Source organism: Staurois parvus, unplaced genomic scaffold, assembly GCF_062004578.1.
Source record: "Staurois parvus isolate SC_StPar_1 unplaced genomic scaffold, SC_StPar_1.0 ptg001791l, whole genome shotgun sequence".
In the NCBI taxonomy this organism is placed as follows: Eukaryota; Metazoa; Chordata; class Amphibia; order Anura; family Ranidae; genus Staurois; species Staurois parvus.
The window spans coordinates 11112-21063 of NW_028319587.1; the positions used below are offsets into that span (position 1 = coordinate 11112).

The following is a 9952-nucleotide window of genomic DNA, read 5'->3' on the forward strand; positions in this document are numbered from 1 at the left end:
AAGGGGTCCTTCTGCACTAACCACCAATGTAGAGGGGCACATCTACACAGACCAGCAATGTAATGGGGGTCTTTTCCAATTACTGTCAATGCAAAGGGACCCTGTTCCACTGACCACCAATATATGGGGAGGCCTTCTCTACTAGCCACCAATCTAAGGGGACCCTTCTCCCACTGACCATCATTATGAAGGAGTCCTTCTTCATTAAACCCCCATGTTAAGAGGACCTTTCTCTACTGACCACCAATGTAACAGGGGGGGACAGACCATCAATGTGTAGAGAACCTTTCTCCAACTAGCCACCCAGAAGCTTGTATTAGTGTGGAGTAGTTGTCCATATATTAACAATTATGTCATAGTATTAAATATTGTGATGGTCATTGTTATTGGTACTACAACTCTTGTTTGCTGTGGCCATGGAAGGGATGGAAGGCCTTCTTCTGATTTGAAATGCTGAAAAAGCAGTTCTACCAAATTTTGCAAGCAGTTCAAGTGGTCAGCCCATTTGTAAACTTTGAAAGATGCCCACCACAAACAGCCAACCAAACAAACAAACAAACAGCCAACCAACCAAAGGGTAGCTCTTATTCTATGTTGGAGAAGTCCTTTCCTTATAAACCTTGGGTCACCCCTTACCTCCTTGGGTACAGTATCTTAACTATGCCAATGCTTTGTCATGTTTGAGATTTCATTGTAACCATATTCAGCCTACTAAGTTAATTTCTTTTGTCTGTTGATTTTTTAGATTATGGAACTAATAAGGGCAACAACCAGACCTCCATTTCAGATGAGTCCTTGGCTTATCTCCGCAGTCCTTGGTTGACTAAATTTACACCTTCGGTTTATACAGTTGTGTTCCTACTATCACTGCCTTTGAATATAGCAGCAATTATGATATTCCTGTTCAAAATTCAAGAGAAGACATCAGCAGTGGTGTTCATGTTAAACTTGGCGTTTGCTGATGTCCTCTTTGTCATGTTGCTGCCTTTTAAAATCATTTACCGATTCTCAGGAAACAATTGGGTGATCGGAGAAGGAACGTGCCGCTTTGTCATTGTTGCTTTTTACTGCAACATGTACTGCTCCATCCTGCTCATGACGTGTATCAGCGTGGACCGGTTCCTGGCGGTGGTCTATCCCATCAGGTCTCTGTTATGGCGCAAAGTCAGCAGAGCCTGGAAAATTTGTCTTTTCATCTGGATGGTTTCCATTGTCTTTCCTGTGCCGCTTTTTATACGCAAACTAACTATTCACATTGACCAACTAAATATTACAACTTGCTTTGACATGCTGGGCCGTAAAGCTGTTGAGAACTTTTACTTTCATTATTTCACTACTCTTATTTCAATTTTCTTTTTGTTGCCTCTTATCATCACAACTTTCTGTTACGTTGCAATCATCCGAAGTCTGAGCTCTCCAAAAATTGAAAGCACCTTTAAAAAGTCCCGATCCGTGTTCCTTTGTGTCACAGTGCTTTTTGAATATATCATCTGTTTTGGCCCAAGCAACATTGTCCTTCTACTTAAATATATAAATTTTGATAAGCCATTTGGAGACACTATGTATTTTGCCTACGTCATCTCTGTTACCATGAGTAGCATTAGCTGTTGTCTTGACCCTGTTATCTATTATTTCGGGTCTTCAAAGTGTCAGAAGTACATATACAGCTTGGTGTGTTGTGGCAAAACCAAAGCTGACCATAAACAGACAGATAGCTCCTCAAGAACAACAGGTGGGGAGACATCTACTCCTACTCTGTAGAGCTGGGACTTCTTGCTGTATTTGTATCTAGGCAGGTTGCCTACTGTTAGTTAGCCAGTTTTGCTGCCCCAGCCAGGAGGGATAGAGTTAATGTTTTTGCTGCCATTCCCAGGTCTTTCTTTGAAGGCTTTTTGGGTCCAACCCACTGATCCTGTGGCTTATAAAAGGGACAGGGGTCCGGATCTGGGGCCTTTTTCAGGTCGGAAACCGTATCTTGGCGTGCAGAAGCCTCAACATGTAGGGGGACTGCTGGGACCTGCAGTCTCCCCTGAAGATACCAGTTAAGTCCACCATGGACTTTCCTTGTCATGGACTTTACCTGTGTAGGTATGCTGGGGCAGCTACAGCCTTAGTTGGGGTTAGGACTCTTTGCTGTTTGTTGTTATGTTGAAGTTGTTCAATAAAGTGTTGAAACTTTTCCATGCCTGGTCTGAACTTACTCAAAGGGGTGCGTGAAAGTATGAAAAAGGCACTACACATATTTTACAGCATGAGTCAGTAAAGCACATTGGGATATGAAGACAACTCTGCAAGAGTCAACATGGTATGGAGTACAAGCAAGTGGTTACCAAACGTTACGGGAGTCTAGTGACTAGAATCAGCAGCCTGTCATGAAGCATGTACCTGTGACAGGAGAGGTGTCCTCTAGCTGCAAGGGGGGTTTCTGTTTGGACCCTCTCCCCGAGCAGTCCATCTCCCATAGCAACGGGAGCAGATCAACACCTTAGAGGCCCTTGGCCTAACCACTATGTACAGAAAAGGAAGTGTTAAAAAAGAGCACGCATGCCTCGTATCAGTTTGGTTGCCCTTCTCTGTACGTTCTCCAGTTCCCCAATGTTCTTTTTGTGAATTGGTGCCCAAAACTGAACTGCATATTCCAGATGAGGTCTTACTAATGATTTGTACCGGGGGAATGATATCTGTCTCTCTGGAGTCTATACCTCTCCTAATACAAGAGAGGATTTTGCTCGCTTTAGAAGCCGCAGCTTGGCATTGCATGCCAACATTAAGCTTGTGATCTACCAGAACCCCAGATCCTTCTCCACCATTGACCCCCCCAGATCCTTCTCCACCATTGACCCCCCCAGATCCTTCTCCATCATTGATTCCCCCAGATCCTTCTCCACCATAGATTCCACCAGATCCTTCTCCACCATTGATTCCCCCAGATCCTTCTCCACCATTGATTCCCCCAGATCCTTCTCCATCATTGACCCCCCCCCCAGATCCTTCTCCACCATTGACCTCCCCAGTTGTACCCCCCCTAGTATGTATGATGCATGCATATTCTTAGCCCCCAAGTGCAGAACCTTACATTTATCAACATTAAACCTCTTGGCCCCATAGTCCCCCAATTACACAGAGCATTGAGGTCGGCTTGTAAGTTGGAGACATCCTGTAAGGACGTTATTCCCGGCACAGCTTGGTGTCATCTGCAAAGACTAAAATGGGATTTCTAATCCCAGACCCGATATTGTTTATATAGATATTAAAAGTTACAGTGAAGGTGTGTATTGACTTGGGAGTTAACTGGAGTCCAGTTGAGTTGTTCAAGTGTACATGGTGTACAGCCATTTTTAAGTTGGAGGTCCACCTAAGTTGCTGAGCAGGGGTGGACTGACCATTTGGAAACGTGGGCACTGCCCGAGGGCCCAGGGTCAGTAGGGGGCCCCATGAGATGCCCCTGGTACCTTTTTTTTCATAGGCTTTTTTGAGTTTGGGCAAGGACACAGGGGCCCCAGACCCCCTATTGCCCGAGGGCCCCATGAGTTGTCAGTCCGCCCCTGTTGCTGAGTATAAACCCTTGCATATACCTAGTTTAGTGACTGGCCTCAGGTGAGACACAAAGATATAACAAATCCTCTTAAATAGGTTGTATCTGTTTACCTGCAGCTGTATGGCCCCTACATCCACTCAAAGTCCAGAATTTACACAGGATGGAGCTCTGGAAAGCAGGGGGTGGGGAGCTTAAGTTATATCAGTGAGAAGCTCTGAGAGCTGATTAGAGGGAAGGGACACACCCCCCTCCACACAGCACATAGGAACAGAGCTGAGGCTGTCAATCTGCTGGAGGTCCCTCCTCTGTCACCATTTTTCTCTTGGTGTCAGGAACACTTGTCAGAAAGTTTCGTGCTGATAGCAGAGGAAGGAAGCAGCAGATAGAAATGACACTTAATGCTCTGGACTGAGACAAGTACACACTATAGAGGGTAATGCTCTGTTCATATTTCATGTCTGAGGTTTACAACTACTTTAAGGTTAAGTTATTGCTGAAAGCGGCCTCCACCTTGTCCCGGGGCATTGATGAGCACGGCACAGTAAATGTGCAGGGTGAGTGACCCCATCCAAGGTGCCTAGCATAGCCCCAAAAGCAGGTAGACCTCTTGGCATCAGCCCACATCTTGGCGCCTAGTCATTGCATCTAGAGGTACCTTTCCCCCCAGCTCTCAAGTACAGTATATCTCACCCAACAGACAGAAATGAGAAAACCGCATCCTAAAGAATACCCTAAAAATGGCACGCTACTTCATGGATAAGTAAATTTAACATCCAATTATCGGCAAAAAAATTGGGACATTTCGGCACATTTCATTAATTCAGAAAAATGAAGTGGTGCCCCACCCATCAATTACAAGGGGAAATAAAGGAGGTGAGTTTTTAAATGGCTACGGAAGCTCCGTTCCCGGAACTGTTCTGGTACCAAAGAAACAGTCCCTCATTGCCTGAGAACCTGATGTTGGATATTGAAGAACAGAGATGGATTTGACAAGACAATTATTTCTTTCTACACATATATGAAGTGCCCTCTGGAACAAATCTAGTGACAGATGTCATTGACATGCCTTTGTTTATTAACAAACCCATGTGATCATCTTGTCAACTTTTTTTTTTCAAGCTAATTTTTTTAGTCCACGCATTGCAATGTGAGGCGAATTTTGGTAAAAGTTTTTGGTAAAATTTCAATTGATCATTTCTCTATAAAATCAGCTTTCATCACATGAGCAATCTAAGTGCTGTATTAACTACTTGCCCTCTAGAAGTTTCCCCCCCCCCTTCCTGACCTGGCCATTTTTTTGCTATTCGGCACTGCGCTATTTCGTTTGATAATTGCGCGGTCATGCAATGCTAAACCCAAACAAAATGTATGTCCTTTATTTCACACAAATAGAGCTTTCTTTCGGTGGTATTTGATCACCTGTGCGTTTTTTACTTTTTGCGCTACAAACAAAAAAACTGAGAAGTTTGAATAAAAAAAAAAAAAACAATATATTTTCTGCTATAAAAAATATCCAATAAAAAAAAATATAAAAGTCACATTTCTTCTTAAATTTAGATCAAAATGTATTCTGCTACAAATTTTTGGTACAAAAAATCCCAATAAGTGTATATTGATTAGTTTGCACAAAAGTTATAGCGTCTACAAACTATGGTACATATTATGGAATTTTTTTAACTTTTTAAATTTTTTTGTTATTATACTAGTAATGACGGTGATTAGCGACTTATAGCGGGACTGCTGTATTGCGGCAAACATTTTTACACTGACACTTTGTGGGAACCAGTGACACTAATACAGTGATCAGTGCTAAAAATATGCACTGACACTGTACTAATGACACTGGTTGGGAAGGGGTTAACATCTAGGGTAATCAAAGGGTTAAGTGTGTGCCTACCTATGTGCTTGGTGTACGGTGTACGCTAGGTGGTGCTTTTACTAAGGGAAGTGATGCATCGTGTTCTCAGCTCTGCAGAGAGAAACGATTCATGACTCCCTCTTGTCACAACAGAGCTATGGCACTGTACTAATGACACTGGTTGGGATGGGGTTAGCATCTAGGGTAATCAAAGGGTTAAGTTTGTGCCTACCTATGTGCTTGGTTTATGTTAGGTGGTGCTTTTAATAGGGGAAGTGATGGATAGTGTTCTCAGCTCTGCAGAGAGAAACGATTCATGACTCCCTCTTGTCACAACAGAGCTATGGCACTGTACTAATGACACTGGTTGGGAAGGGGTTAACATCAAGGGTAATCAAAGGGTTAAGTGTGTGCCTACCTATGTGCTTGGTGTACACTAGGTGGTGCTTTTACTAAGGGAAGTGATGGATCGTGTTCTCAGCTCTGCAGAGAGAAACGATTCATGACTCCCTCTTGTCACAACAGAGCTATGGCACTGTACTAATGACACTGGTTGGGATGGGGTTAACATCTAGGGTAATCAAAGGGTTAAGTGTGTGCCTACCTATGTGCTTGGTGTACGCTAGGTGGTGCTTTTAATAGGGGAAGTGATGGATAGTGTTCTCAGCTTTGCAGAGAGACACGATTCATGACTCCCTCTTGTCACAACAGAGCTATGGCACTGTACTAATGACACTAGTTGGGAAGGGGTTAACATCAAGGGTAATCAAAGGGTTAAGTGTGTGCCTACCTAAGTGCTTGGTGTACGCTAGGTGGTGCTTTTAATAGGGGAAGTGATGGATCGTGTTCTCAGCTCTACAGAGAGACATGATCCATGACTCCCTTTCCTCCCTGACCAATGATCTGCAGGTGCATTTTGCACTTCCGCAACACGGGGGCGCACGTGCACCGCCAGAGGAAATCTGCTGCTGGGAACTCTCACAGCACAAAACGTTCTACAAGCCCCGGCGAGTAGTTGCTGTGCTGTGACAGTTCACAGCAGAAGATTTCCTCCGGCAGCGTGCACACGGCCCTGTGTGGCTGAAATGCAAAATCATGTATACATACACATGATTTTGCACAGGAAAGCTGCCCTGTAGCGTACTTGGGAGACTCACCTGGTTAAGTAGTCATTTCAGATATTTCAGTAATGCTCTCCACAATCACGGGCATGCATGACGTCCTCCTATGAAGCGCCTCTCCTATTAGTAGTCCCCAACACCATATGCTGCACTCAACCTTGACCGTGCCACCAAACTGTGCGGCACATGTGGCACCAACACCACGGTTCCGCACATGTTGCACGCCTATGTGTAGGTGCAGCGTGGTGCGGCGACAGTAAACACGAAGAGTCCGGTTGCAGATAAACTCAGAACTTGTATTTCAGGGAATGTCAACTATAGACAACCCCAGTGGGAGAACACCACTTGAGGTAACACTCATGGTTCAGTTCAATACAGAGGTTCAGCGGAAAGAGATACACCGACCGCATCTGTCTTCAGAGGGCGGAATGCGACCTGGCCAATCCGGCCCCATAGGAAAGGCTTCTGTGCAGGAATAGGAGTCCCTAGCCTGTCCCTACTGGTCTGGAACCTTCCTCTGTCGCTATTACTTTCCTTGGAAGATGGGGTCTCTTCTTACTCTAGCCACTGAACTCCAAAACCTGAGGGCAGGGACTTATAAAGACTCTGCTGACCCAAGATGGCCACCAGAGGTCACCTGGATGCAGTGTAGAACTGGAACACTGCGTTCAGGGACCAGGAAATCATAGAGAAATCGGGTTCCTGACTTCCTCTCCAGGCTGTAATACTGCTCAGGTCAAGCGCCCCCTACAGTGGAGAAAGCAGACTGCACCTGCCTACATCATTTCAAAATAAATATATAATAGTGCAACGCTATAAAACTAATTCCCTCCAAACAGTGTAAGGATCATAAAAAGATCAATATATATACATGATAGAGTGATAAATTATATACACACATGATCAAACAATTGAAAAAAATCTAAGATCCCCCTCCAATCCACATTTGAGGGATCACTTAATTAAAAATAAATAGTGCAAAATAGTGGGTGCATCCCTAGCCAGGGATAAATTGCTAAAATGTGATCAGTGAACCACACTTGACAAAATTCCACAGTAAAACCCAAACACAAATCAGAGTCCCCCACATATAAATGCTAAAATGACTACAGTCCAAAAACAAATCAAATCGTGCTCCAAATATTCAAAACACATGCAGGTGGTATTTGTGTGGTCGTGGTCACAGGTGCAAATCCTCAAATGGCCAAAATGCCCCCTCACCTCCTTACAATGACCCCGCAGGGCCAGCTCGCTTTTAGGATCACACCACGATCCTCACAGCTAGTACTCTTCGTGGGTCAATCACCCACTTGTGGTCATCAATGGTGGCACTCACTCCTCTCCTTATAGGTCTCCTCCAGCCACTGGCATCAGCAACACTTTTTACCCTCCACACAGGACCACAGTAATGAAACAAAAAGATCCTCCATAGTGTGAGAATGTTTTAATGTAGCCATATTATAAAGATATAAAAATGCCCACTCACATGTCTGTAATGAAACACTCGCCTTTACACCACACACTATGGGTGTACTGCATGGGCATAGGGTGCACCAAGATGGCGCCCACGCCGGAAGCGACGTCACCGCATACTGGAAGTTCATCCCTGCGTACCTACGCATTACGTCACGCTAAATCACGTGACTTCTTCAGGATATGCATTTACACAAGGATAACTTTCTAATTCTCAGTTAAAATACATATTGTGATGGAGCGTAGGCAGGACAGAACACACAGAGTAGATGGCAAACAGTTAAAGCTTTATTAAAACAGATGACAGTCACTCAATGGGGAGTAGTGCAGAGAGAGAGAGAGAGTCCGAAATACTTGTAATCCAGCCCCGGTGGGCAAAGTTAAAGGCTCTACAGCAGTTCATAAACAGTCAGATAACACCGGGGAAGCATGCACTTACGCAAAGCTGATGTGGTAGCCTCAGGCAAAGCTGGTGTGGTAGTCTCAGGCAGAGCTGGTGTGGTAGTCTCAGGCAGAGCTGATGGCGTTGCAGGCAGGGCTGATGTAGATTCTGGGGTCCCCCTGCTCCAATGGGGCTTAGGCAGAGTCTTGCCACTATCGTCCCGCCGCAGCTGGGATCCCTTAGTGACTGTACGCAGAATGACACCACAAGAGAGACCAGTACTGGCCTCTTAAACCCCCTGAGCAGGATGAGAGGTGGGGGGGGGGGTCATTAGCAGGTGACAATGAAGAGAATGGACAGGAATGGAACTACAGTAATTTAATTTGTAGCTGTAAACAGAAAATACTGGTTGGACAGGCTGGACACTGAAACAGGATAACTGGATTTGCAGCTGTAAACAGTGTAACAGTGGGGAAAATACATTAATACAAAAGTAAGGCACTAATTAGGGATGTATACACTAATTGAATTTGGGACCTTTTGTGGAGTGGGAGCCTTAATTACAGCTATGGGGCCTTTGGCACTCAGGAGTGAATACTAATTGGAGGAGGCTCTTCCTATGGCCAGGAGGGATTAGGAACAAGGAATTAATACCTGGGGATTAATAACTGGGCTGGCAGAAAACTCGTGACACTCCAGATCATTAATCAGGAATTAATAATTGGCCAGGCCCCTATACCGTGACATATATTTAATCATTTTTTTAATACACTCATAATGGATGGCATAAGAATGACTAATTCTGTAAGTCTCATTGGATTTAAAGGATACGTTCACCTTTCGTAACATGTTACACCCATATTCAGGGTGTAGCATGTACAGTAACATGTTACAAATGGAACGGTCCACACTCCCTTCCCCCGCTCCCCATTGTGACAGCTAGCAGGAGATCCCCCAATCCCCCCCCCCACGTTTAAAAAATGCCGCAGTGCAGGGTTCCACCTACCCGGCCGCATCACTCATTTACAGTATCCTGTTGGCTTGTTGTCCTCAATGAACTACCATGGCACTGTGGAGCTCCATGGTAGTTCATTGAGTCTTCACATCAGTAAGTCTCTGCCTGCCCATACACAGGGCTGCTTTTAGAAACCATGGGGCCCCATAGAGCCAACCTGACAGGGCCCTCCAAACCACAGAGCCCCATTCAGCCAACCTGAGTGGGCCATCTAAACCATGGGGCCCGATACAGCCAACCTGACAAGGCCTTCCAAACCACAGGGCCCCATACAGCCAACCTGACAGGGCCCTCCAAACCACAGGGCCCCATATAGCCAACCTGAGTGGGCCCTCTAAACCACAGGGCCCCATACAGCAAACCTAACAGGGCCTTCCAAACCACATGGCCCCATGCAGCCAACCTGACAGGGCCCTCCAAACCACAGGGCCCCATACAGCCAACCTAACAGGGCCCTCCAAATCATGGGGCCCCATACAGCCAACCTGACAGGGCCCTCCAAACCACAGGGCTGCATACAGCCAACCTGGCAGGGCCTCCCAAACCACGGGACCCCGTACAGCCA

General features: G+C 45.4%; 1 pseudogene; it reads left to right on the forward strand.

Annotated features, from left to right (window-relative positions):
• Positions 1-751: 751 nt before the first annotated feature.
• Positions 752-2179, forward strand: LOC149434266 (proteinase-activated receptor 1 pseudogene; annotated as a pseudogene).
• The last annotated feature ends 7773 nt before the right edge of the window (positions 2180-9952 follow it).